The sequence below is a fragment of the Pseudorasbora parva genome, chromosome 8 (assembly GCF_024679245.1).
Source record: "Pseudorasbora parva isolate DD20220531a chromosome 8, ASM2467924v1, whole genome shotgun sequence".
NCBI classification, from domain to species: domain Eukaryota; kingdom Metazoa; phylum Chordata; class Actinopteri; order Cypriniformes; family Gobionidae; genus Pseudorasbora; species Pseudorasbora parva.
In genome coordinates this window covers 7,617,184-7,640,942 of record NC_090179.1, presented here as the reverse complement: position 1 = coordinate 7,640,942, position 23,759 = coordinate 7,617,184, and the positions used below count along the sequence as shown (strand labels likewise).

The following is a 23,759-nucleotide window of genomic DNA, read 5'->3' as shown; positions in this document are numbered from 1 at the left end:
GTCAAGTCCTTCACTGCCTCAAGATCTCCATAGGATCAACTCCTCCTGCTGCAGATTGTGTCCAGTTACATCGAGTTTATACTCCCTTGACAAAGACATCAAAGGATGATTCGTCTTTCTGCCAACTTTTTTTCTCACGAAATGTAGAGGCCACGCCTTCTTCAGTGCTTGTACACTGGTACCATCGATAAGTCTGACAACACCCTTCTTTCAGCAGATGCTCTATGATATCATGGTGAAATTAGGCCATATGTGAACAATGAAGCTTTAACATACCCTTTCCCTAAAATTATTGAGCTGTTGCATATATCAGTGTGTACAATAAGGTATACAGTGTCGAGATAGTTTGCTGGGCCTTACCACCTTGGTGAGAGCTTGCTGGGACCTGAGGTGTACATATGCCTTGAGCGGCCAGCAAACTTGTGCTTGCTAAGGCAGCACATATACTAAAATGGATCGATACAGAGAAGATTAGCATGGCCCCTGCGAAAGGATGACACCCAAATCCGTGAAGCGCTCCATATTTATGCAGCTGTGATCAAGGCCTGCTTCACAGGTCTAAAAGCATCCCCTCCTGCCACTCTTTATTTTCGTTTGTGTTCTCTTCCAAATCAGGAAAATTCTGTCAAGTTCTTCACTGCCTCAAGATCTCCATAGGATAAACTCCTCCTGCTGCATATCGTGTCCAATTACATCGAGTTTATACTCCCTTGACAAAGACATCAAAGGATGTTTCGTCTTTCTGCCAACTTTTTTTCTCACGAAAACGTAGAGGCCACGCCTTCTTCAGTGCTTGTACACTGGTACCATCGATAAGTCTGACAACACCCTTCTTTCAGCAGATGCTCTATGATATCATGGTGGAATTAGGCCATATATGAACAATGAAGCTTTAACATACCCTTTCCCTAAAATTATTGAGCTGTTGCATATATCAGTGTGTGCAATAAGGTATACAGTGTCGAGATAGTTTGCTGGGCCTTACCACCTTGGTGAGAGCTTGCTGGGACCTGAGGTGTACATATGCCTTGAGCGGCCAGCAAACTTGTGCTTGCTAAGGCAGCACATATACTAAAATTGGATCGATACAGAGAAGATTAGCATGGCCCCTGCGAAAGGATGACACGCAAATCCGTGAAGCGCTCCATATTTATGCAGCTGTGATCAAGGCCTGCTTCACAGGTCTAAAAGCATCCCCTCCTGCCACTCCTTATTTTCGTTTGTGTTCTCTTCCAAATCAGGAAAATTCTGTCAAGTCCTTCACTGCCTCAAGATCTCCATAGGATCAACTCCTCCTGCTGCATATCGTGTCCAGTTACATCGAGTTTATACTCCCTTGACAAAAACATCAAAGGATGTTTCGTCTTTCTGCCAACTTTTTTTCTCACGAAAACGTAGAGGCCACGCCTTCTTCAGTGCTTGTACACTGGTACCATCGATAAGTCTGACAACACCCTTCTTTCAGCAGATGCTCTATGATATCATGGTGGAATTAGGCCATATGTGAACAATGAAGCTTTAACATACCCTTTCCCTAAAATTATTGAGCTGTTGCATATATCAGTGAGTGCAATAAGGTATACAGTGGCGAGATAGTTTGCTGGGCCTTACCACCTTGGTGAGAGCTTGCTGGGACCTGAGGGCTAAATATGTCTTGAGCGGCCAGCAAAGTTGTGCTTGCTAAGGCAGCACATATACTAAAATTGGATCGATACAGAGAAGATTAGCATGGCCCCTGCGAAAGGATGACACGCAAATCCGTGAAGCGCTCCATATTTATGCAGCTGTGATCAAGGCCTGCTTCACAGGTCTAAAAGCATCCCCTCCTGCCACTCCTTATTTTCGTTTGTGTTCTCTTCCAAATCAGGAAAATTCTGTCAAGTCCTTCACTGCCTCAAGATCTCCATAGGATCAACTCCTCCTGCTGCAGATTGTGTCCAGTTACATCGAGTTTATACTCCCTTGACAAAGACATCAAAGGATGTTTCGTCTTTCTGCCAACTATTTTCTCACGAAAACGTAGAGGCCACGCCTTCTTCAGTGCTTGTACACTGTTACCATCGATAAGTCTGGCAACACCCTTCTTTCAGCAGAGGCTCTAAGATATCATGGTGGAATTAGGCCATATGTCAACAAGGAAGCTTTAACATACCCTCTCCCTAAAATTATTGAGCTATTGCATATATCAGTGTGTGCAATAAGGTATATAGTGGCGAGATAGTTTGCTGGGCCTTACCACCTTGGTGAGAGCTTATTGGGACCTGAGGGGTATATATGCCTTGAGCGGCCAGCAAACTTGTGCTTGCTAAGGCAGCACATATACTAAAATTGGATCGATACAGAGAAGACTAGCATGGCCCCTGCGAAAGGATGACACGCAAATCCGTGAAGCGCTCCATATTTATGCAGCTGTGATCAAGGCCTGCTTCACAGGTCTAAAAGCATCCCCTCCTGCCACTCCTTATTTTCGTTTGTGTTCTCTTCCAAATCAGGAAAATTCTGTCAAGTCCTTCACTGCCTCAAGATCTCCATAGGATCAACTCCTCCTGCTGCATATCGTGTCCAGTTACATCGAGTTTATACTCCCTTGACAAAGACATCAAAGGATGTTTCGTCTTTCTGCCAACTTTTTTTTCTCATGAAAACGTAGAGGCCACGCCTTCTTCAGTGCACCCTTCTTTCAGCAGATGCTCTATGATATCATGGTGAAATTAGGCCATATGTGAACAATGAAGCTTTAACATACCCTTTCCCTAAAATTATTGAGCTGTTGCATATATCAGTGTGTGCAATAAGGTATACAGTGTCGAGATAGTTTGCTGGGCCTTACCACCTTGGTGAGAGCTTGCTGGGACCTGAGGTGTACATATGCCTTGAGCGGCCAGCAAAGTTGTGCTTGCTAAGGCAGCACATATACTAAAATTGGATCGATACAGAGAAGATTAGCATGGCCCCTGCGAAAGGATGACACGCAAATCCGTGAAGCGCTCCATATTTATGCAGCTGTGATCAAGGCCTGCTTCACAGGTCTAAAAGCATCCCCTCCTGCCACTCTTTATTTTCGTTTGTGTTCTCTTCCAAATCAGGAAAATTCTGTCAAGTTCTTCACTGCCTCAAGATCTCCATAGGATCAACTCCTCCTGCTGCATATCGTGTCCAGTTACATCGAGTTTATACTCCCTTGACAAAGACATCAAAGGATGTTTCGTCTTTCTGCCAACTTTTTTTCTCACGAAAACGTAGAGGCCACACCTTCTTCAGTGCTTGTACACTGGTACCATCGATAAGTCTGACAACACCCTTCTTTCAGCAGATGCTCTATGATATCATGGTGGAATTAGGCCATATATGAACAATGAAGCTTTAACATACCCTTTCCCTAAAATTATTGAGCTGTTGCATATATCAGTGTGTGCAATAAGGTATACAGTGTCGAGATAGTTTGCTGGGCCTTACCACCTTGGTGAGAGCTTGCTGGGACCTGAGGTGTACATATGCCTTGAGCGGCCAGCAAACTTGTGCTTGCTAAGGCAGCACATATACTAAAATTGGATCGATACAGAGAAGATTAGCATGGCCCCTGCGAAAGGATGACACGCAAATCCGTGAAGCGCTCCATATTTATGCAGCTGTGATCAAGGCCTACTTCACAGGTCTAAAAGCATCCCCTCCTGCCACTCCTTATTTTCGTTTGTGTTCTCTTCCAAATCAGGAAAATTCTGTCAAGTCCTTCACTGCCTCAAGATCTCCATAGGATCAACTTCTCCTGCTGCATATCGTGTCCAGTTACATCGAGTTTATACTCCCTTGACAAAGACATCAAAGGATGTTTCGTCTTTCTGCCAACTTTTTTCTCACGAAAACGTAGAGGCCACGCCTTCTTCAGTGCTTGTACACTGTTACCATCGATAAGTCTGGCAACACCCTTCTTTCAGCAGATGCTCTAAGATATCATGGTGGAATTAGGCCATATGTCAACAAGGAAGCTTTAACATACCCTTTCCCTAAAATTATTGAGCTATTGCATATATCAGTGTGTGCAATAAGGTATATAGTGGCGAGATAGTTTGCTGGGCCTTACCACCTTGGTGAGAGCTTATTGGGACCTGAGGGGTATATATGCCTTGAGCGGCCAGCAAACTTGTGCTTGCTAAGGCAGCACATATACTAAAATTGGATCGATACAGAGAAGATTAGCATGGCCCCTGCGAAAGGATGACACGCAAATCCGTGAAGCGCTCCATATTTATGCAGCTGTGATCAAGGCCTGCTTCACAGGTCTAAAAGCATCCCCTCCTGCCACTCCTTATTTTCGTTTGTGTTCTCTTCCAAATCAGGAAAATTCTGTCAAGTCCTTCACTGCCTCAAGATCTCCATAGGATCAACTCCTCCTGCTGCATATCGTGTCCAGTTACATCGAGTTTATACTCCCTTGACAAAGACATCAAAGGATGTTTCGTCTTTCTGCCAACTTTTTTTCTCATGAAAACGTAGAGGCCACGCCTTCTTCAGTGCTTGTACACTGGTACCATCGATAAGTCTGACAACACCCTTCTTTCAGCAGATGCTCTATGATATCATGGTGGAATTAGGCCATACGTGAACAATGAAGCTTTAACATACCCTTTCCCTAAAATGATTGAGCTGTTGCATATATCAGTGTGTGCAATAAGGTATACAGTGTCGAGATAGTTTGCTGGGCCTTACCACCTTGGTGAGAGCTTGCTGGGACCTGAGGTGTACATATGCCTTGAGCGGCCAGCAAACTTGTGCTTGCTAAGGCAGCACATATACTAAAATTGGATCGATACAGAGAAGATTAGCATGGCCCCTGCGAAAGGATGACACGCAAATCCGTGAAGCGCTCCATATTTATGCAGCTGTGATCAAGGCCTGCTTCACAGGTCTAAAAGCATCCCCTCCTGCCACTCCTTATTTTCGTTTGTGTTCTCTTCCAAATCAGGAAAATTCTGTCAAGTCCTTCACTGCCTCAAGATCTCCATAGGATCAACTCCTCCTGCTGCATATCGTGTCCAGTTACATCGAGTTTATACTCCCTTGACAAAGATATCAAAGGATGTTTCGTCTTTCTGCCAACTTTTTTTCTCATGAAAACGTAGAGGCCACGCCTTCTTCAGTGCTTGTACACTGGTACCATCGATAAGTCTGACAACACCCTTCTTTCAGCAGATGCTCTATGATATCATGGTGGAATTAGGCCATACGTGAACAATGAAGCTTTAACATACCCTTTCCCTAAAATGATTGAGCTGTTGCATATATCAGTGTGTGCAATAAGGTATACAGTGTCGAGATAGTTTGCTGGGCCTTACCACCTTGGTGAGAGCTTGCTGGGACCTGAGGTGTACATATGCCTTGAGCGCCAGCAAACTTGTGCTTGCTAAGGCAGCACATATACTAAAATTGGATCGATACAGAGAAGATTAGCATGGCCCCTGCGAAAGGATGACACGCAAATCCGTGAAGCGCTCCATATTTATGCAGCTGTGATCAAGGCCTGCTTCACAGGTCTAAAAGCATCCCCTCCTGCCACTCTTTATTTTCGTTTGTGTTCTCTTCCAAATCAGGAAAATTCTGTCAAGTCCTTCACTGCCTCAAGATCTCCATAGGATCAACTCCTCCTGCTGCAGATTGTGTCCAGTTACATCGAGTTTATACTCCCTTGACAAAGACATCAAAGGATGATTCGTCTTTCTGACAACTTTTTTTCTCACGAAAACGTAGAGGCCACGCCTTCTTCAGTGCTTGTACACTGGTACCATCGATAAGTCTGGCAACACCCTTCTTTCAGCAGATGTTCTAAGATATCATGGTGGAATTAGGCCATACGTGAACAATGAAGCTTTAACATACCCTTTCCCTAAAATTATTGAGCTGTTGCATATATCAGTGTGTGCAATAAGGTATACAGTGGCGCGATAGTTTGCTGGGCCTTACCACCTTGGTGAGAGCTTGCTGGGACCTGAGGTGTACATATGCCTTGAGCGGCCAGCAAACTTGTGCTTGCTAAGGCAGCACATATACTAAAATTGGATCGATACAGAGAAGATTAGCATGGCCCCTGCGAAAGGATGACACGCAAATCCGTGAAGCGCTCCATATTTATGCAGCTGTGATCAAGGCCTGCTTCACAGGTCTAAAAGCATCCCCTCCTGCAACTCTTTATTTTCGATTGTGTTCTCTTCCAAATCAGGAAAATTCTGTCAAGTCCTTCACTGCCTCAAGATCTCCATAGGATCAACTCCTCCTGCTGCAGATTGTGTCCAGTTACATCGAGTTTATACTCCCTTGACAAAGACATCAAAGGATGATTCGTCTTTCTGCCAACTTTTTTTCTCACGAAATGTAGAGGCCACGCCTTCTTCAGTGCTTGTACACTGGTACCATCGATAAGTCTGACAACACCCTTCTTTCAGCAGATGCTCTATGATATCATGGTGAAATTAGGCCATATGTGAACAATGAAGCTTTAACATACCCTTTCCCTAAAATTATTGAGCTGTTGCATATATCAGTGTGTACAATAAGGTATACAGTGTCGAGATAGTTTGCTGGGCCTTACCACCTTGGTGAGAGCTTGCTGGGACCTGAGGTGTACATATGCCTTGAGCGGCCAGCAAACTTGTGCTTGCTAAGGCAGCACATATACTAAAATGGATCGATACAGAGAAGATTAGCATGGCCCCTGCGAAAGGATGACACCCAAATCCGTGAAGCGCTCCATATTTATGCAGCTGTGATCAAGGCCTGCTTCACAGGTCTAAAAGCATCCCCTCCTGCCACTCTTTATTTTCGTTTGTGTTCTCTTCCAAATCAGGAAAATTCTGTCAAGTTCTTCACTGCCTCAAGATCTCCATAGGATCAACTCCTCCTGCTGCATATCGTGTCCAGTTACATCGAGTTTATACTCCCTTGACAAAGACATCAAAGGATGTTTCGTCTTTCTGCCAACTTTTTTTCTCACGAAAACGTAGAGGCCACGCCTTCTTCAGTGCTTGTACACTGGTACCTACGATAAGTCTGACAACACCCTTCTTTCAGCAGATGCTCTATGATATCATGGTGGAATTAGGCCATATGTGAACAATGAAGCTTTAACATACCCTTTCCCTAAAATTATTGAGCTGTTGCATATATCAGTGTGTGCAATAAGGTATACAGTGGCGAGATAGTTTGCTGGGCCTTACCACCTTGGTGAGAGCTTGCTGGGACCTTAGGGCTACATATGCCTTGAGCGGCCAGCAAACTTGTGCTTGCTAAGGCACCACATATACTAAAATTGGATTGATACAGAGAAGATTAACATGGCCCCTGAAAAAGGATGACATGGAAATCCGTGAAGTGCTCCATATTTATGCAGCTGTGATCAAGGCCTGCTTCACAGGTCTAAAAGCATCCCCTCCTGCAACTCTTTATTTTCGTTTGTGTTCTCTTCCAAATCAGGAAAATTCTGTCAAGTCCTTCACTGCCTCAAGATCTCCATAGGATCATTTCCTCCTGCTGCAGATTGTGCCCAGTTACATCGAGTTTATACTCCCTTGACAAAGACATCAAAGGATGATTCGTCTTTCTGCCAACTTTTTTTCTCACGAAATGTAGAGGCCACGCCTTCTTCAGTGCTTGTACACTGGTACCATCGATAAGTCTGACAACACCCTTCTTTCAGCAGATGCTCTATGATGTCATGGTGAAATTAGGCCATATGTGAACAATGAAGCTTTAACATACCCTTTCCCTAAAATTATTGAGCTGTTGCATATATCAGTGTGTGCAATAAGGTATACAGTGTCGAGATAGTTTGCTGGGCGTTACCACCTTGGTGAGAGCTTGCTGGGACCTGAGGTGTACATATGCCTTGAGCAGCCAGCAAACGCTAAGGCAGCACATATACTAAAATTGGATCGATACAGAGAAGATTAGCATGGCCCCTGCGAAAGGATGACACGCAAATCCGTGAAGCGCTCCATATTTATGCAGCTGTGATCAAGGCCTGCTTCACAGGTCTAAAAGCATCCCCTCCTGCCACTCTTTATTTTCGTTTGTGTTCTCTTCCAAATCAGGAAAATTCTGTCTAGTTCTTCACTGCCTCAAGATCTCCATAGGATCAACTCCTCCTGCTGCATATCGTGTCCAGTTACATCGAGTTTATACTCCCTTGACAAAGACATCAAAGGATGTTACGTCTTTCTGCCAACTTTTTTTCTCACGAAAACGTAGAGGCCACGCCTTCTTCAGTGCTTGTACACTGGTACCATCGATAAGTCTGACAACACCCTTCTTTCAGCAGATGCTCTATGATATCATGGTGGAATTAGGCCATATATGAACAATGAAGCTTTAACATACCCTTTCCCTAAAATTATTGAGCTGTTGCATATATCAGTGTGTGCAATAAGGTATACAGTGTCGAGATAGTTTGCTGGGCCTTACCACCTTGGTGAGAGCTTGCTGGGACCTGAGGTGTACATATGCCTTGAGCGGCCAGCAAACTTGTGCTTGCTAAGGCAGCACATATACTAAAATTGGATCGATACAGAGAAGATTAGCATGGCCCCTGCGAAAGGATGACACGCAAATCCGTGAAGCGCTCCATATTTATGCAGCTGTGATCAAGGCCTGCTTCACAGGTCTAAAAGCATCCCCTCCTGCCACTCCTTATTTTCGTTTGTGTTCTCTTCCAAATCAGGAAAATTCTGTCAAGTCCTTCACTGCCTCAAGATCTCCATAGGATCAACTCCTCCTGCTGCAGATTGTGTCCAGTTACATCGAGTTTATACTCCCTTGACAAAGACATCAAAGGATGATTCGTCTTTCTGCCAACTTTTTTTCTCACGAAATGTAGAGGCCACGCCTTCTTCAGTGCTTGTACACTGGTACCATCGATAAGTCTGACAACACCCTTCTTTCAGCAGATGCTCTATGATATCATGGTGAAATTAGGCCATATGTGAACAATGAAGCTTTAACATACCCTTTCCCTAAAATTATTGAGCTGTTGCATATATCAGTGTGTACAATAAGGTATACAGTGTCGAGATAGTTTGCTGGGCCTTACCACCTTGGTGAGAGCTTGCTGGGACCTGAGGTGTACATATGCCTTGAGCGGCCAGCAAACTTGTGCTTGCTAAGGCAGCACATATACTAAAATGGATCGATACAGAGAAGATTAGCATGGCCCCTGCGAAAGGATGACACCCAAATCCGTGAAGCGCTCCATATTTATGCAGCTGTGATCAAGGCCTGCTTCACAGGTCTAAAAGCATCCCCTCCTGCCACTCTTTATTTTCGTTTGTGTTCTCTTCCAAATCAGGAAAATTCTGTCAAGTTCTTCACTGCCTCAAGATCTCCATAGGATCAACTCCTCCTGCTGCATATCGTGTCCAGTTACATCGAGTTTATACTCCCTTGACAAAGACATCAAAGGATGTTTCGTCTTTCTGCCAACTTTTTTTCTCACGAAAACGTAGAGGCCACGCCTTCTTCAGTGCTTGTACACTGGTACCTACGATAAGTCTGACAACACCCTTCTTTCAGCAGATGCTCTATGATATCATGGTGGAATTAGGCCATATGTGAACAATGAAGCTTTAACATACCCTTTCCCTAAAATTATTGAGCTGTTGCATATATCAGTGTGTGCAATAAGGTATACAGTGGCGAGATAGTTTGCTGGGCCTTACCACCTTGGTGAGAGCTTGCTGGGACCTTAGGGCTACATATGCCTTGAGCGGCCAGCAAACTTGTGCTTGCTAAGGCACCACATATACTAAAATTGGATTGATACAGAGAAGATTAACATGGCCCCTGAAAAAGGATGACATGGAAATCCGTGAAGTGCTCCATATTTATGCAGCTGTGATCAAGGCCTGCTTCACAGGTCTAAAAGCATCCCCTCCTGCAACTCTTTATTTTCGTTTGTGTTCTCTTCCAAATCAGGAAAATTCTGTCAAGTCCTTCACTGCCTCAAGATCTCCATAGGATCATTTCCTCCTGCTGCAGATTGTGCCCAGTTACATCGAGTTTATACTCCCTTGACAAAGACATCAAAGGATGATTCGTCTTTCTGCCAACTTTTTTTCTCACGAAATGTAGAGGCCACGCCTTCTTCAGTGCTTGTACACTGGTACCATCGATAAGTCTGACAACACCCTTCTTTCAGCAGATGCTCTATGATGTCATGGTGAAATTAGGCCATATGTGAACAATGAAGCTTTAACATACCCTTTCCCTAAAATTATTGAGCTGTTGCATATATCAGTGTGTGCAATAAGGTATACAGTGTCGAGATAGTTTGCTGGGCGTTACCACCTTGGTGAGAGCTTGCTGGGACCTGAGGTGTACATATGCCTTGAGCAGCCAGCAAACTTGTGCTTGCTAAGGCAGCACATATACTAAAATTGGATCGATACAGAGAAGATTAGCATGGCCCCTGCGAAAGGATGACACGCAAATCCGTGAAGCGCTCCATATTTATGCAGCTGTGATCAAGGCCTGCTTCACAGGTCTAAAAGCATCCCCTCCTGCCACTCTTTATTTTCGTTTGTGTTCTCTTCCAAATCAGGAAAATTCTGTCTAGTTCTTCACTGCCTCAAGATCTCCATAGGATCAACTCCTCCTGCTGCATATCGTGTCCAGTTACATCGAGTTTATACTCCCTTGACAAAGACATCAAAGGATGTTACGTCTTTCTGCCAACTTTTTTTCTCACGAAAACGTAGAGGCCACGCCTTCTTCAGTGCTTGTACACTGGTACCATCGATAAGTCTGACAACACCCTTCTTTCAGCAGATGCTCTATGATATCATGGTGGAATTAGGCCATATATGAACAATGAAGCTTTAACATACCCTTTCCCTAAAATTATTGAGCTGTTGCATATATCAGTGTGTGCAATAAGGTATACAGTGTCGAGATAGTTTGCTGGGCCTTACCACCTTGGTGAGAGCTTGCTGGGACCTGAGGTGTACATATGCCTTGAGCGGCCAGCAAACTTGTGCTTGCTAAGGCAGCACATATACTAAAATTGGATCGATACAGAGAAGATTAGCATGGCCCCTGCGAAAGGATGACACGCAAATCCGTGAAGCGCTCCATATTTATGCAGCTGTGATCAAGGCCTGCTTCACAGGTCTAAAAGCATCCCCTCCTGCCACTCCTTATTTTCGTTTGTGTTCTCTTCCAAATCAGGAAAATTCTGTCAAGTCCTTCACTGCCTCAAGATCTCCATAGGATCAACTCCTCCTGCTGCATATCGTGTCCAGTTACATCGAGTTTATACTCCCTTGACAAAAACATCAAAGGATGTTTCGTCTTTCTGCCAACTTTTTTTCTCTCGAAAACGTAGAGGCCACGCCTTCTTCAGTGCTTGTACACTGGTACCATCGATAAGTCTGACAACACCCTTCTTTCAGCAGATGCTCTATGATATCATGGTGGAATTAGGCCATATGTGAACAATGAAGCTTTAACATACCCTTTCCCTAAAATTATTGAGCTGTTGCATATATCAGTGAGTGCAATAAGGTATACAGTGGCGAGATAGTTTGCTGGGCCTTACCACCTTGGTGAGAGCTTGCTGGGACCTGAGGGCTAAATATGTCTTGAGCGGCCAGCAAAGTTGTGCTTGCTAAGGCAGCACATATACTAAAATTGGATCGATACAGAGAAGATTAGCATGGCCCCTGCGAAAGGATGACACGCAAATCCGTGAAGCGCTCCATATTTATGCAGCTGTCATCAAGGCCTGCTTCACAGGTCTAAAAGCATCCCCTCCTGCCACTCCTTATTTTCGTTTGTGTTCTCTTCCAAATCAGGAAAATTCTGTCAAGTCCTTCACTGCCTCAAGATCTCCATAGGATCAACTCCTCCTGCTGCAGATTGTGTCCAGTTACATCGAGTTTATACTCCCTTGACAAAGACATCAAAGGATGTTTCGTCTTTCTGCCAACTTTTTTCTCACGAAAACGTAGAGGCCACGCCTTCTTCAGTGCTTGTACACTGTTACCATCGATAAGTCTGGCAACACCCTTCTTTCAGCAGATGCTCTAAGATATCATGGTGGAATTAGGCCATATGTCAACAAGGAAGCTTTAACATACCCTTTCCCTAAAATTATTGAGCTATTGCATATATCAGTGTGTGCAATAAGGTATATAGTGGCGAGATAGTTTGCTGGGCCTTACCACCTTGGTGAGAGCTTATTGGGACCTGAGGGGTATATATGCCTTGAGCGGCCAGCAAACTTGTGCTTGCTAAGGCAGCACATATACTAAAATTGGATCGATACAGAGAAGATTAGCATGGCCCCTGCGAAAGGATGACACGCAAATCCGTGAAGCGCTCCATATTTATGCAGCTGTGATCAAGGCCTGCTTCACAGGTCTAAAAGCATCCCCTCCTGCCACTCCTTATTTTCGTTTGTGTTCTCTTCCAAATCAGGAAAATTCTGTCAAGTCCTTCACTGCCTCAAGATCTCCATAGGATCAACTCCTCCTGCTGCATATCGTGTCCAGTTACATCGAGTTTATACTCCCTTGACAAAGACATCAAAGGATGTTTCGTCTTTCTGCCAACTTTTTTTTCTCATGAAAACGTAGAGGCCACGCCTTCTTCAGTGCACCCTTCTTTCAGCAGATGCTCTATGATATCATGGTGAAATTAGGCCATATGTGAACAATGAAGCTTTAACATACCCTTTCCCTAAAATTATTGAGCTGTTGCATATATCAGTGTGTGCAATAAGGTATACAGTGTCGAGATAGTTTGCTGGGCCTTACCACCTTGGTGAGAGCTTGCTGGGACCTGAGGTGTACATATGCCTTGAGCGGCCAGCAAACTTGTGCTTGCTAAGGCAGCACATATACTAAAATTGGATCGATACAGAGAAGATTAGCATGGCCCCTGCGAAAGGATGACACGCAAATCCGTGAAGCGCTCCATATTTATGCAGCTGTGATCAAGGCCTGCTTCACAGGTCTAAAAGCATCCCCTCCTGCCACTCTTTATTTTCGTTTGTGTTCTCTTCCAAATCAGGAAAATTCTGTCAAGTTCTTCACTGCCTCAAGATCTCCATAGGATCAACTCCTCCTGCTGCATATCGTGTCCAGTTACATCGAGTTTATACTCCCTTGACAAAGACATCAAAGGATGTTTCGTCTTTCTGCCAACTTTTTTTCTCACGAAAACGTAGAGGCCACACCTTCTTCAGTGCTTGTACACTGGTACCATCGATAAGTCTGACAACACCCTTCTTTCAGCAGATGCTCTATGATATCATGGTGGAATTAGGCCATATATGAACAATGAAGCTTTAACATACCCTTTCCCTAAAATGATTGAGCTGTTGCATATATCAGTGTGTGCAATAAGGTATACAGTGGCGAGATAGTTTGCTGGGCCTTACCACCTTGGTGAGAGCTTGCTGGGACCTGAGGTGTACATATGCCTTGAGCGGCCAGCAAAGTTGTGCTTGCTAAGGCAGCACATATACTAAAATTGGATCGATACAGAGAAGATTAGCATGGCCCCTGCGAAAGGATGACACGCAAATCCGTGAAGCGCTCCATATTTATGCAGCTGTGATCAAGGCCTGCTTCACAGGTCTAAAAGCATCCCCTCCTGCCACTCCTTATTTTCGTTTGTGTTCTCTTCCAAATCAGGAAAATTCTGTCAAGTCCTTCACTGCCTCAAGATCTCCATAGGATCAACTCCTCCTGCTGCAGATTGTGTCCAGTTACATCGAGTTTATACTCCCTTGACAAAGACATCAAAGGATGTTTCGTCTTTCTGCCAACTTTTTTCTCACGAAAACGTAGAGGCCACGCCTTCTTCAGTGCTTGTACACTGTTACCATCGATAAGTCTGGCAACACCCTTCTTTCAGCAGATGCTCTAAGATATCATGGTGGAATTAGGCCATATGTCAACAAGGAAGCTTTAACATACCCTTTCCCTAAAATTATTGAGCTATTGCATATATCAGTGTGTGCAATAAGGTATATAGTGGCGAGATAGTTTGCTGGGCCTTACCACCTTGGTGAGAGCTTATTGGGACCTGAGGGGTATATATGCCTTGAGCGGCCAGCAAACTTGTGCTTGCTAAGGCAGCACATATACTAAAATTGGATCGATACAGAGAAGATTAGCATGGCCCCTGCGAAAGGATGACACGCAAATCCGTGAAGCGCTCCATATTTATGCAGCTGTGATCAAGGCCTGCTTCACAGGTCTAAAAGCATCCCCTCCTGCCACTCCTTATTTTCGTTTGTGTTCTCTTCCAAATCAGGAAAATTCTGTCAAGTCCTTCACTGCCTCAAGATCTCCATAGGATCAACTCCTCCTGCTGCATATCGTGTCCAGTTACATCGAGTTTATACTCCCTTGACAAAGACATCAAAGGATGTTTCGTCTTTCTGCCAACTTTTTTTCTCATGAAAACGTAGAGGCCACGCCTTCTTCAGTGCTTGTACACTGGTACCATCGATAAGTCTGACAACACCCTTCTTTCAGCAGATGCTCTATGATATCATGGTGGAATTAGGCCATACGTGAACAATGAAGCTTTAACATACCCTTTCCCTAAAATGATTGAGCTGTTGCATATATCAGTGTGTGCAATAAGGTATACAGTGTCGAGATAGTTTGCTGGGCCTTACCACCTTGGTGAGAGCTTGCTGGGACCTGAGGTGTACATATGCCTTGAGCGGCCAGCAAACTTGTGCTTGCTAAGGCAGCACATATACTAAAATTGGATCGATACAGAGAAGATTAGCATGGCCCCTGCGAAAGGATGACACGCAAATCCGTGAAGCGCTCCATATTTATGCAGCTGTGATCAAGGCCTGCTTCACAGGTCTAAAAGCATCCCCTCCTGCAACTCTTTATTTTAGTTTGTGTTCTCTTCCAAATCAGGAAAATTCTGTCAAGTCCTTCACTGCCTCAAGATCTCCATAGGATCAACTCCTCCTGCTGCAGATTGTGTCCAGTTACATCGAGTTTATACTCCCTTAACAAAGACATCAAAGGATGATTCGTCTTTCTGACAACTTTTTTTCTCACGAAAACGTAGAGGCCACGCCTTCTTCAGTGCTTGTACACTGGTACCATCGATAAGTCTGGCAACACCCTTCTTTCAGCAGATGTTCTAAGATATCATGGTGGAATTAGGCCATACGTGAACAATGAAGCTTTAACATACCCTTTCCCTAAAATTATTGAGCTGTTGCATATATCAGTGTGTGCAATAAGGTATACAGTGGCGCGATAGTTTGCTGGGCCTTACCACCTTGGTGAGAGCTTGCTGGGACCTGAGGTGTACATATGCCTTGAGCGGCCAGCAAACTTGTGCTTGCTAAGGCAGCACATATACTAAAATTGGATCGATACAGAGAAGATTAGCATGGCCCCTGCGAAAGGATGACACGCAAATCCGTGAAGCGCTCCATATTTATGCAGCTGTGATCAAGGCCTGCTTCACAGGTCTAAAAGCATCCCCTCCTGCAACTCTTTATTTTCGTTTGTGTTCTCTTCCAAATCAGGAAAATTCTGTCAAGTCCTTCACTGCCTCAAGATCTCCATAGGATCAACTCCTCCTGCTGCAGATTGTGTCCAGTTACATCGAGTTTATACTCCCTTGACAAAGACATCAAAGGATGATTCGTCTTTCTGCCAACTTTTTTTATCACGAAATGTAGAGGCCACGCCTTCTTCAGTGCTTGTACACTGGTACCATCGATAAGTCTGACAACACCCTTCTTTCAGCAGATGCTCTATGATATCATGGTCAAATTAGGCCATATGTGAACAATGAAGCTTTAACATACCCTTTCCCTAAAATTATTGAGCTGTTGCATATATCAGTGTGTGCAATAAGGTATACAATGTCGAGATAGTTTGCTGGGCCTTACCACCTTGGTGAGAGCTTGCTGGGACCTGAGGTGTACATATGCCTTGAGCGGCCAGCAAACTTGTGCTTGCTAAGGCAGCACATATACTAAAATTGGATCGATACAGAGAAGATTAGCATGGCCCCTGCGAAAGGATGACACGCAAATCCGTGAAGCGCTCCATATTTATGCAGCTGTGATCAAGGCCTGCTTCACAGGTCTAAAAGCATCCCCTCCTGCCACTCCTTATTTTCGTTTGTGTTCTCTTCCAAATCAGGAAAATTCTGTCAAGTCCTTCACTGCCTCAAGATCTCCATAGGATCAACTCCTCCTGCTGCATATCGTGTCCAGTTACATCGAGTTTATACTCCCTTGACAAAGACATCAAAGGATGTTTCGTCTTTCTGCCAACTTTTTTTCTCACGAAAACGTAGAGGCCACGCCTTCTTCAGTGCTTGTACACTGGTACCATCGATAAGTCTGACAACACCCTTCTTTCAGCAGATGCTCTATGATATCATGGTGGAATTAGGCCATATGTGAACAATGAAGCTTTAACATACCCTTTCCCTAAAATTATTGAGCTGTTGCATATATCAGTGTGTGCAATAAGGTATACAGTGGCGAGATAGTTTGCTGGGCCTTACCACCTTGGTGAGAGCTTGCTGGGACCTGAGGGCTACATATGCCTTGAGCGGCCAGCAAACTTGTGCTTGCTAAGGCAGCACATATACTAAAATTGGATTGATACAGAGAAGATTAACATGGCCCCTGAAAAAGGATGACATGGAAATCCGTGAAGTGCTCCATATTTATGCAGCTGTGATCAAGGCCTGCTTCACAGGTCTAAAAGCATCCCCTCCTGCAACTCTTTATTTTCGTTTGTGTTCTCTTCCAAATCAGGAAAATTCTGTCAAGTCCTTCACTGCCTCAAGATCTCCATAGGATCAACTCCTCCTGCTGCAGATTGTGTCCAGTTACATCGAGTTTATACTCCCTTGACAAAGACATCAAAGGATGATTCGTCTTTCTGACAACTTTTTTTCTCACGAAAACGTAGAGGCCACGCCTTCTTCAGTGCTTGTACACTGGTACCATCGATAAGTCTGGCAACACCCTTCTTTCAGCAGATGCTCTATGATATCATGGTGAAATTAGGCCATATGTGAACAATGAAGCTTTAACATACCCTTTCCCTAAAATGATTGAGCTGTTGCATATATCAGTGTGTGCAATAAGGTATACAGTGTCGAGATAGTTTGCTGGGCCTTACCACCTTGGTGAGAGCTTGCTGGGACCTGAGGTGTACATATGCCTTGAGCGGCCAGCAAACTTGTGCTTGCTAAGGCAGCACATATACTAAAATTGGATCGATACAGAGAAGATTAGCATGGCCCCTGCGAAAGGATGACACGCAAATCCGTGAAGCGCTCCATATTTATGCAGCTGTGATCAAGGCCTGCTTCACAGGTCTAAAAGCATCCCCTCCTGCCACTCCTTATTTTCGTTTGTGTTCTCTTCCAAATCAGGAAAATTCTGTCAAGTCCTTCACTGCCTCAAGATCTCCATAGGATCAACTCCTCCTGCTGCAGATTGTGTCCAGTTACATCGAGTTTATACTCCCTTGACAAAGACATCAAAGGATGTTTCGTCTTTCTGCCAACTTTTTTCTCACGAAAACGTAGAGGCCACGCCTTCTTCAGTGCTTGTACACTGTTACCATCGATAAGTCTGGCAACACCCTTCTTTCAGCAGATGCTCTAAGATATCATGGTGGAATTAGGCCATATGTCAACAAGGAAGCTTTAACATACCCTTTCCCTAAAATTATTGAGCTATTGCATATATCAGTGTGTGCAATAAGGTATATAGTGGCGAGATAGTTTGCTGGGCCTTACCACCTTGGTGAGAGCTTATTGGGACCTGAGGGGTATATATGCCTTGAGCGGCCAGCAAACTTGTGCTTGCTAAGGCAGCACATATACTAAAATTGGATCGATACAGAGAAGATTAGCATGGCCCCTGCGAAAGGATGACACGCAAATCCGTGAAGCGCTCCATATTTATGCAGCTGTGATCAAGGCCTGCTTCACAGGTCTAAAAGCATCCCCTCCTGCCACTCCTTATTTTCGTTTGTGTTCTCTTCCAAATCAGGAAAATTCTGTCAAGTCCTTCACTGCCTCAAGATCTCCATAGGATCAACTCCTCCTGCTGCATATCGTGTCCAGTTACATCGAGTTTATACTCCCTTGACAAAGACATCAAAGGATGTTTCGTCTTTCTGCCAACTTTTTTTCTCATGAAAACGTAGAGGCCACGCCTTCTTCAGTGCTTGTACACTGGTACCATCGATAAGTCTGACAACACCCTTCTTTCAGCAGATGCTCTATGATATCATGGTGGAATTAGGCCATACGTGAACAATGAAGCTTTAACATACCCTTTCCCTAAAATGATTTAGCTGTTGCATATATCAGTGTGTGCAATAAGGTATACAGTGTCGAGATAGTTTGCTGGGCCTTACCACCTTGGTGAGAGCTTGCTGGGACCTGAGGTGTACATATGCCTTGAGCGGCCAGCAAACTTGTGCTTGCTAAGGCAGCACATATACTAAAATTGGATCGATACAGAGAAGATTAGCCTGGCCCCTGCGAAAGGATGACACGCAAATCCGTGAAGCGCTCCATATTTATGCAGCTGTGATCAAGGCCTGCTTCACAGGTCTAAAAGCATCCCCTCCTGCCACTCTTTATTTTCGTTTGTGTTCTCTTCCAAATCAGGAAAATTCTGTCAAGTCCTTCACTGCCTCAAGATCTCCATAGGATCAACTCCTCCTGCTGCATATCGTGTCCAGTTACATCCAGTTTATACTCCCTTGACAAAGACATCAAAGGATGTTTCGTCTTTCTGCCAACTTTTTTTCTCACGAAAACGTAGAGGCCACGCCTTCTTCAGTGCTTGTACACTGGTACCATCGATAAGTCTGACAACACCCTTCTTTCAGCAGATGCTCTATGATATCATGGTGGAATTAGGCCATACGTGAACAATGAAGCTTTAACATACCCTTTCCCTAAAATTATTGAGCTGTTGCATATATCAGTGTGTGCAATAAGGTATACAGTGGCGAGATAGTTTGCTGGGCCTTACCACCTTGGTGAGAGCTTGCTGGGACCTGAGGTGTACATATGCCTTGAGCGGCCAGCAAACTTGTGCTTGCTAAGGCAGCACATATACTAAAATTGGATCGATACAGAGAAGATTAGCATGGCCCCTGCGAAAGGACGACATGCATATCTGTGAAGTGCTCCATATTTATGCAGCTGTGATCAAGGCCTGCTTCACAGGTCTAAAAGCATCCCCTCCTGCAACTCTTTATTTTAGTTTGTGTTCTCTTCCAAATCAGGAAAATTCTGTCAAGTCCTTCACTGCCTCAAGATCTCCATAGGATCAACTCCTCCTGCTGCAGATTGTGTCCAGTTACATCGAGTTTATACTCCCTTGACAAAGACATCAAAGGATGATTCGTCTTTCTGACAACTTTTTTTCTCACGAAAACGTAGAGGCCACGCCTTCTTCAGTGCTTGTACACTGGTACCATCGATAAGTCTGGCAACACCCTTCTTTCAGCAGATGTTCTAAGATATCATGGTGGAATTAGGCCATACGTGAACAATGAAGCTTTAACATACCCTTTCCCTAAAATTATTGAGCTGTTGCATATATCAGTGTGTGCAATAAGGTATACAGTGGCGCGATAGTTTGCTGGGCCTTACCACCTTGGTGAGAGCTTGCTGGGACCTGAGGTGTACATATGCCTTGAGCGGCCAGCAAACTTGTGCTTGCTAAGGCAGCACATATACTAAAATTGGATCGATACAGAGAAAATTAGCATGGCCCCTGCGAAAGGATGACACGCAAATCCGTGAAGCGCTCCATATTTATGCAGCTGTGATCAAGGCCTGCTTCACAGGTCTAAAAGCATCCCCTCCTGCAACTCTTTATTTTCGTTTGTGTTCTCTTCCAAATCAGGAAAATTCTGTCAAGTCCTTCACTGCCTCAAGATCTCCATAGGATCAACTCCTCCTGCTGCAGATTGTGTCCAGTTACATCGAGTTTATACTCCCTTGAGAAAGACATCAAAGGATGATTCGTCTTTCTGCCAACTTTTTTTATCACGAAATGTAGAGGCCACGCCTTCTTCAGTGCTTGTACACTGGTACCATCGATAAGTCTGACAACACCCTTCTTTCAGCAGATGCTCTATGATATCATGGTGAAATTAGGCCATATGTGAACAATGAAGCTTTAACATACCCTTTCCCTAAAATTATTGAGCTGTTGCATATATCAGTGTGTGCAATAAGGTATACAGTGTCGAGATAGTTTGCTGGGCCTTACCACCTTGGTGAGAGCTTGCTGGGACCTGAGGTGTACATATGCCTTGAGCGGCCAGCAAACTTGTGCTTGCTAAGGCAGCACATATACTAAAATTGGATCGATACAGAGAAGATTAGCATGGCCCCTGCGAAAGGATGACACGCAAATCCGTGAAGCGCTCCATATTTATGCAGCTGTGATCAAGGCCTGCTTCACAGGTCTAAAAGCATCCCCTCCTGCCACTCCTTATTTTCGTTTGTGTTCTCTTCCAAATCAGGAAAATTCTGTCAAGTCCTTCACTGCCTCAAGATCTCCATAGGATCAACTCCTCCTGCTGCATATCGTGTCCAGTTACATCGAGTTTATACTCCCTTGACAAAGACATCAAAGGATGTTTCGTCTTTCTGCCAACTTTTTTTTCTCATGAAAACGTAGAGGCCACGCCTTCTTCAGTGCACCCTTCTTTCAGCAGATGCTCTATGATATCATGGTGAAATTAGGCCATATGTGAACAATGAAGCTTTAACATACCCTTTCCCTAAAATTATTGAGCTGTTGCATATATCAGTGTGTGCAATAAGGTATACAGTGTCGAGATAGTTTGCTGGGCCTTACCACCTTGGTGAGAGCTTGCTGGGACCTGAGGGTACATATGCCTTGAGCGGCCAGCAAACTTGTGCTTGCTAAGGCAGCACATATACTAAAATTGGATCGATACAGAGAAGATTAGCATGGCCCCTGCGAAAGGATGACACGCAAATCCGTGAAGCGCTCCATATTTATGCAGCTGTGATCAAGGCCTGCTTCACAGGTCTAAAAGCATCCCCTCCTGCCACTCTTTATTTTCGTTTGTGTTCTCTTCCAAATCAGGAAAATTCTGTCAAGTTCTTCACTGCCTCAAGATCTCCATAGGATCAACTCCTCCTGCTGCATATCGTGTCCAGTTACATCGAGTTTATACTCCCTTGACAAAGACATCAAAGGATGTTTCGTCTTTCTGCCAACTTTTTTTCTCACGAAAACGTAGAGGCCACACCTTCTTCAGTGCTTGTACACTGGTACCATCGATAAGTCTGACAACACCCTTCTTTCAGCAGATGCTCTATGATATCATGGTGGAATTAGGCCATATATGAACAATGAAGCTTTAACATACCCTTTCCCTAAAATTATTGAGCTGTTGCATATATCAGTGTGTGCAATAAGGTATACAGTGTCGAGATAGTTTGCTGGGCCTTATCACCTTGGTGAGAGCTTGCTGGGACCTGAGGTGTACATATGCCTTGAGCGGCCAGCAAACTTGTGCTTGCTAAGGCAGCACATATACTAAAATTGGATCGACACAGAGAAGATTAGCATGGCCCCTGCGAAAGGATGACACGCAAATCCGTGAAGCGCTCCATATTTATGCAGCTGTGATCAAGGCCTACTTCACAGGTCTAAAAGCATCCCCTCCTGCCACTCCTTATTTTCGTTTGTGTTCTCTTCCAAATCAGGAAAATTCTGTCAAGTCCTTCACTGCCTCAAGATCTCCATAGGATCAACTTCTCCTGCTGCATATCGTGTCCAGTTACATCGAGTTTATACTCCCTTGACAAAGACATCAAAGGATGTTTCGTCTTTCTGCCAACTTTTTTCTCACGAAAACGTAGAGGCCACGCCTTCTTCAGTGCTTGTACACTGTTACCATCGATAAGTCTGGCAACACCCTTCTTTCAGCAGATGCTCTAAGATATCATGGTGGAATTAGGCCATATGTCAACAAGGAAGCTTTAACATACCCTTTCCCTAAAATTATTGAGCTATTGCATATATCAGTGTGTGCAATAAGGTATACAGTGGCGCGATAGTTTGCTGGGCCTTACCACCTTGGTGAGAGCTTGCTGGGACCTGAGGTGTACATATGCCTTGAGCGGCCAGCAAACTTGCGCTTGCTAAGGCAGCACATATACTAAAATTGGATCGATACAGAGAAGATTAGCATGGCCCCTGCGAAAGGATGACGCAAATCCGTGAAGCGCTCCATATTTATGCAGCTGTGATCAAGGCCTGCTTCACAGGTCTAAAAGCATCCCCTCCTGCAACTCTTTATTTTCGTTTGTGTTCTCTTCCAAATCAGGAAAATTCTGTCAAGTCCTTCACTGCCTCAAGATCTCCATAGGATCAACTCCTCCTGCTGCAGATTGTGTCCAGTTACATCGAGTTTATACTCCCTTGAGAAAGACATCAAAGGATGATTCGTCTTTCTGCCAACTTTTTTTATCACGAAATGTAGAGGCCACGCCTTCTTCAGTGCTTGTACACTGGTACCATCGATAAGTCTGACAACACCCTTCTTTCAGCAGATGCTCTATGATATCATGGTGAAATTAGGCCATATGTGAACAATGAAGCTTTAACATACCCTTTCCCTAAAATTATTGAGCTGTTGCATATATCAGTGTGTGCAATAAGGTATACAGTGTCGAGATAGTTTGCTGGGCCTTACCACCTTGGTGAGAGCTTGCTGGGACCTGAGGTGTACATATGCCTTGAGCGGCCAGCAAACTTGTGCTTGCTAAGGCAGCACATATACTAAAATTGGATCGATACAGAGAAGATTAGCATGGCCCCTGCGAAAGGATGACACGCAAATCCGTGAAGCGCTCCATATTTATGCAGCTGTGATCAAGGCCTGCTTCACAGGTCTAAAAGCATCCCCTCCTGCCACTCCTTATTTTCGTTTGTGTTCTCTTCCAAATCAGGAAAATTCTGTCAAGTCCTTCACTGCCTCAAGATCTCCATAGGATCAACTCCTCCTGCTGCATATCGTGTCCAGTTACATCGAGTTTATACTCCCTTGACAAAGACATCAAAGGATGTTTCGTCTTTCTGCCAACTTTTTTTTCTCACGAAAACGTAGAGGCCACACCTTCTTCAGTGCTTGTACACTGGTACCATCGATAAGTCTGACAACACCCTTCTTTCAGCAGATGCTCTATGATATCATGGTGGAATTAGGCCATATATGAACAATGAAGCTTTAACATACCCTTTCCCTAAAATTATTGAGCTGTTGCATATATCAGTGTGTGCAATAAGGTATACAGTGTCGAGATAGTTTGCTGGGCCTTACCACCTTGGTGAGAGCTTGCTGGGACCTGAGGTGTACATATGCCTTGAGCGGCCAGCAAACTTGTGCTTGCTAAGGCAGCACATATACTAAAATTGGATCGATACAGAGAAGATTAGCATGGCCCCTGCGAAAGGATGACACGCAAATCCGTGAAGCGCTCCATATTTATGCAGCTGTGATCAAGGCCTACTTCACAGGTCTAAAAGCATCCCCTCCTGCCACTCCTTATTTTCGTTTGTGTTCTCTTCCAAATCAGGAAAATTCTGTCAAGTCCTTCACTGCCTCAAGATCTCCATAGGATCAACTTCTCCTGCTGCATATCGTGTCCAGTTACATCGAGTTTATACTCCCTTGACAAAG

At 44.4% G+C, this 23,759-nt stretch overlaps 38 non-coding genes across 38 annotated transcripts; all 38 read left to right on the top strand.

Annotated features, from left to right (window-relative positions):
* Positions 1 to 422: 422 nt before the first annotated feature.
* LOC137085440 (U6 spliceosomal RNA) lies at positions 423 to 528 on the top strand. The gene has a single exon (XR_010907030.1). It is a non-coding gene; the product is annotated as a U6 spliceosomal RNA (small nuclear RNA).
* A 519-nt stretch (positions 529 to 1,047) lies between these two features.
* Positions 1,048 to 1,154, top strand: LOC137085609 (U6 spliceosomal RNA). Its single transcript, XR_010907175.1, has one exon. It is a non-coding gene; the product is annotated as a U6 spliceosomal RNA (small nuclear RNA).
* A 519-nt stretch (positions 1,155 to 1,673) lies between these two features.
* On the top strand, positions 1,674 to 1,780 carry LOC137085608 (U6 spliceosomal RNA). Its single transcript, XR_010907174.1, has one exon. It is a non-coding gene; the product is annotated as a U6 spliceosomal RNA (small nuclear RNA).
* A 518-nt stretch (positions 1,781 to 2,298) lies between these two features.
* Positions 2,299 to 2,405, top strand: LOC137085388 (U6 spliceosomal RNA). The gene has a single exon (XR_010906982.1). It is a non-coding gene; the product is annotated as a U6 spliceosomal RNA (small nuclear RNA).
* Positions 2,406 to 2,892: 487 nt separating this feature from the next.
* LOC137085607 (U6 spliceosomal RNA) lies at positions 2,893 to 2,999 on the top strand. The gene has a single exon (XR_010907173.1). It is a non-coding gene; the product is annotated as a U6 spliceosomal RNA (small nuclear RNA).
* Positions 3,000 to 3,518: 519 nt separating this feature from the next.
* LOC137085606 (U6 spliceosomal RNA) lies at positions 3,519 to 3,625 on the top strand. The gene has a single exon (XR_010907172.1). It is a non-coding gene; the product is annotated as a U6 spliceosomal RNA (small nuclear RNA).
* Positions 3,626 to 4,143: 518 nt separating this feature from the next.
* On the top strand, positions 4,144 to 4,250 carry LOC137085605 (U6 spliceosomal RNA). Its single transcript, XR_010907171.1, has one exon. It is a non-coding gene; the product is annotated as a U6 spliceosomal RNA (small nuclear RNA).
* Positions 4,251 to 4,769: 519 nt separating this feature from the next.
* On the top strand, positions 4,770 to 4,876 carry LOC137085604 (U6 spliceosomal RNA). The gene has a single exon (XR_010907170.1). It is a non-coding gene; the product is annotated as a U6 spliceosomal RNA (small nuclear RNA).
* Positions 4,877 to 5,394: 518 nt separating this feature from the next.
* On the top strand, positions 5,395 to 5,501 carry LOC137085603 (U6 spliceosomal RNA). Its single transcript, XR_010907169.1, has one exon. It is a non-coding gene; the product is annotated as a U6 spliceosomal RNA (small nuclear RNA).
* Positions 5,502 to 6,020: 519 nt separating this feature from the next.
* LOC137085602 (U6 spliceosomal RNA) lies at positions 6,021 to 6,127 on the top strand. The gene has a single exon (XR_010907168.1). It is a non-coding gene; the product is annotated as a U6 spliceosomal RNA (small nuclear RNA).
* A 518-nt stretch (positions 6,128 to 6,645) lies between these two features.
* On the top strand, positions 6,646 to 6,751 carry LOC137085439 (U6 spliceosomal RNA). Its single transcript, XR_010907029.1, has one exon. It is a non-coding gene; the product is annotated as a U6 spliceosomal RNA (small nuclear RNA).
* Positions 6,752 to 7,270: 519 nt separating this feature from the next.
* LOC137085501 (U6 spliceosomal RNA) lies at positions 7,271 to 7,377 on the top strand. The gene has a single exon (XR_010907088.1). It is a non-coding gene; the product is annotated as a U6 spliceosomal RNA (small nuclear RNA).
* Positions 7,378 to 7,891: 514 nt separating this feature from the next.
* On the top strand, positions 7,892 to 7,994 carry LOC137085428 (U6 spliceosomal RNA). The gene has a single exon (XR_010907020.1). It is a non-coding gene; the product is annotated as a U6 spliceosomal RNA (small nuclear RNA).
* A 519-nt stretch (positions 7,995 to 8,513) lies between these two features.
* Positions 8,514 to 8,620, top strand: LOC137085601 (U6 spliceosomal RNA). Its single transcript, XR_010907167.1, has one exon. It is a non-coding gene; the product is annotated as a U6 spliceosomal RNA (small nuclear RNA).
* Positions 8,621 to 9,138: 518 nt separating this feature from the next.
* Positions 9,139 to 9,244, top strand: LOC137085438 (U6 spliceosomal RNA). The gene has a single exon (XR_010907028.1). It is a non-coding gene; the product is annotated as a U6 spliceosomal RNA (small nuclear RNA).
* Positions 9,245 to 9,763: 519 nt separating this feature from the next.
* On the top strand, positions 9,764 to 9,870 carry LOC137085500 (U6 spliceosomal RNA). Its single transcript, XR_010907087.1, has one exon. It is a non-coding gene; the product is annotated as a U6 spliceosomal RNA (small nuclear RNA).
* A 518-nt stretch (positions 9,871 to 10,388) lies between these two features.
* Positions 10,389 to 10,495, top strand: LOC137085600 (U6 spliceosomal RNA). The gene has a single exon (XR_010907166.1). It is a non-coding gene; the product is annotated as a U6 spliceosomal RNA (small nuclear RNA).
* A 519-nt stretch (positions 10,496 to 11,014) lies between these two features.
* On the top strand, positions 11,015 to 11,121 carry LOC137085598 (U6 spliceosomal RNA). Its single transcript, XR_010907165.1, has one exon. It is a non-coding gene; the product is annotated as a U6 spliceosomal RNA (small nuclear RNA).
* Positions 11,122 to 11,640: 519 nt separating this feature from the next.
* On the top strand, positions 11,641 to 11,747 carry LOC137085597 (U6 spliceosomal RNA). The gene has a single exon (XR_010907164.1). It is a non-coding gene; the product is annotated as a U6 spliceosomal RNA (small nuclear RNA).
* Positions 11,748 to 12,265: 518 nt separating this feature from the next.
* On the top strand, positions 12,266 to 12,372 carry LOC137085596 (U6 spliceosomal RNA). Its single transcript, XR_010907163.1, has one exon. It is a non-coding gene; the product is annotated as a U6 spliceosomal RNA (small nuclear RNA).
* A 487-nt stretch (positions 12,373 to 12,859) lies between these two features.
* LOC137085594 (U6 spliceosomal RNA) lies at positions 12,860 to 12,966 on the top strand. The gene has a single exon (XR_010907162.1). It is a non-coding gene; the product is annotated as a U6 spliceosomal RNA (small nuclear RNA).
* A 519-nt stretch (positions 12,967 to 13,485) lies between these two features.
* On the top strand, positions 13,486 to 13,592 carry LOC137085593 (U6 spliceosomal RNA). The gene has a single exon (XR_010907161.1). It is a non-coding gene; the product is annotated as a U6 spliceosomal RNA (small nuclear RNA).
* Positions 13,593 to 14,110: 518 nt separating this feature from the next.
* On the top strand, positions 14,111 to 14,217 carry LOC137085592 (U6 spliceosomal RNA). Its single transcript, XR_010907160.1, has one exon. It is a non-coding gene; the product is annotated as a U6 spliceosomal RNA (small nuclear RNA).
* A 519-nt stretch (positions 14,218 to 14,736) lies between these two features.
* LOC137085591 (U6 spliceosomal RNA) lies at positions 14,737 to 14,843 on the top strand. Its single transcript, XR_010907159.1, has one exon. It is a non-coding gene; the product is annotated as a U6 spliceosomal RNA (small nuclear RNA).
* Positions 14,844 to 15,362: 519 nt separating this feature from the next.
* On the top strand, positions 15,363 to 15,469 carry LOC137085590 (U6 spliceosomal RNA). The gene has a single exon (XR_010907158.1). It is a non-coding gene; the product is annotated as a U6 spliceosomal RNA (small nuclear RNA).
* Positions 15,470 to 15,987: 518 nt separating this feature from the next.
* On the top strand, positions 15,988 to 16,094 carry LOC137085589 (U6 spliceosomal RNA). The gene has a single exon (XR_010907157.1). It is a non-coding gene; the product is annotated as a U6 spliceosomal RNA (small nuclear RNA).
* A 519-nt stretch (positions 16,095 to 16,613) lies between these two features.
* Positions 16,614 to 16,720, top strand: LOC137085465 (U6 spliceosomal RNA). Its single transcript, XR_010907053.1, has one exon. It is a non-coding gene; the product is annotated as a U6 spliceosomal RNA (small nuclear RNA).
* A 519-nt stretch (positions 16,721 to 17,239) lies between these two features.
* On the top strand, positions 17,240 to 17,346 carry LOC137085588 (U6 spliceosomal RNA). The gene has a single exon (XR_010907156.1). It is a non-coding gene; the product is annotated as a U6 spliceosomal RNA (small nuclear RNA).
* A 518-nt stretch (positions 17,347 to 17,864) lies between these two features.
* On the top strand, positions 17,865 to 17,971 carry LOC137085586 (U6 spliceosomal RNA). Its single transcript, XR_010907155.1, has one exon. It is a non-coding gene; the product is annotated as a U6 spliceosomal RNA (small nuclear RNA).
* Positions 17,972 to 18,490: 519 nt separating this feature from the next.
* Positions 18,491 to 18,597, top strand: LOC137085412 (U6 spliceosomal RNA). The gene has a single exon (XR_010907004.1). It is a non-coding gene; the product is annotated as a U6 spliceosomal RNA (small nuclear RNA).
* A 519-nt stretch (positions 18,598 to 19,116) lies between these two features.
* On the top strand, positions 19,117 to 19,223 carry LOC137085934 (U6 spliceosomal RNA). The gene has a single exon (XR_010907483.1). It is a non-coding gene; the product is annotated as a U6 spliceosomal RNA (small nuclear RNA).
* Positions 19,224 to 19,742: 519 nt separating this feature from the next.
* Positions 19,743 to 19,849, top strand: LOC137085383 (U6 spliceosomal RNA). The gene has a single exon (XR_010906977.1). It is a non-coding gene; the product is annotated as a U6 spliceosomal RNA (small nuclear RNA).
* A 518-nt stretch (positions 19,850 to 20,367) lies between these two features.
* Positions 20,368 to 20,474, top strand: LOC137085585 (U6 spliceosomal RNA). The gene has a single exon (XR_010907154.1). It is a non-coding gene; the product is annotated as a U6 spliceosomal RNA (small nuclear RNA).
* Positions 20,475 to 20,960: 486 nt separating this feature from the next.
* LOC137085584 (U6 spliceosomal RNA) lies at positions 20,961 to 21,067 on the top strand. Its single transcript, XR_010907153.1, has one exon. It is a non-coding gene; the product is annotated as a U6 spliceosomal RNA (small nuclear RNA).
* A 519-nt stretch (positions 21,068 to 21,586) lies between these two features.
* LOC137085909 (U6 spliceosomal RNA) lies at positions 21,587 to 21,693 on the top strand. The gene has a single exon (XR_010907460.1). It is a non-coding gene; the product is annotated as a U6 spliceosomal RNA (small nuclear RNA).
* Positions 21,694 to 22,211: 518 nt separating this feature from the next.
* LOC137085486 (U6 spliceosomal RNA) lies at positions 22,212 to 22,316 on the top strand. The gene has a single exon (XR_010907074.1). It is a non-coding gene; the product is annotated as a U6 spliceosomal RNA (small nuclear RNA).
* Positions 22,317 to 22,834: 518 nt separating this feature from the next.
* On the top strand, positions 22,835 to 22,941 carry LOC137085583 (U6 spliceosomal RNA). The gene has a single exon (XR_010907152.1). It is a non-coding gene; the product is annotated as a U6 spliceosomal RNA (small nuclear RNA).
* Positions 22,942 to 23,461: 520 nt separating this feature from the next.
* LOC137085582 (U6 spliceosomal RNA) lies at positions 23,462 to 23,568 on the top strand. Its single transcript, XR_010907151.1, has one exon. It is a non-coding gene; the product is annotated as a U6 spliceosomal RNA (small nuclear RNA).
* Positions 23,569 to 23,759: the final 191 nt, after the last annotated feature.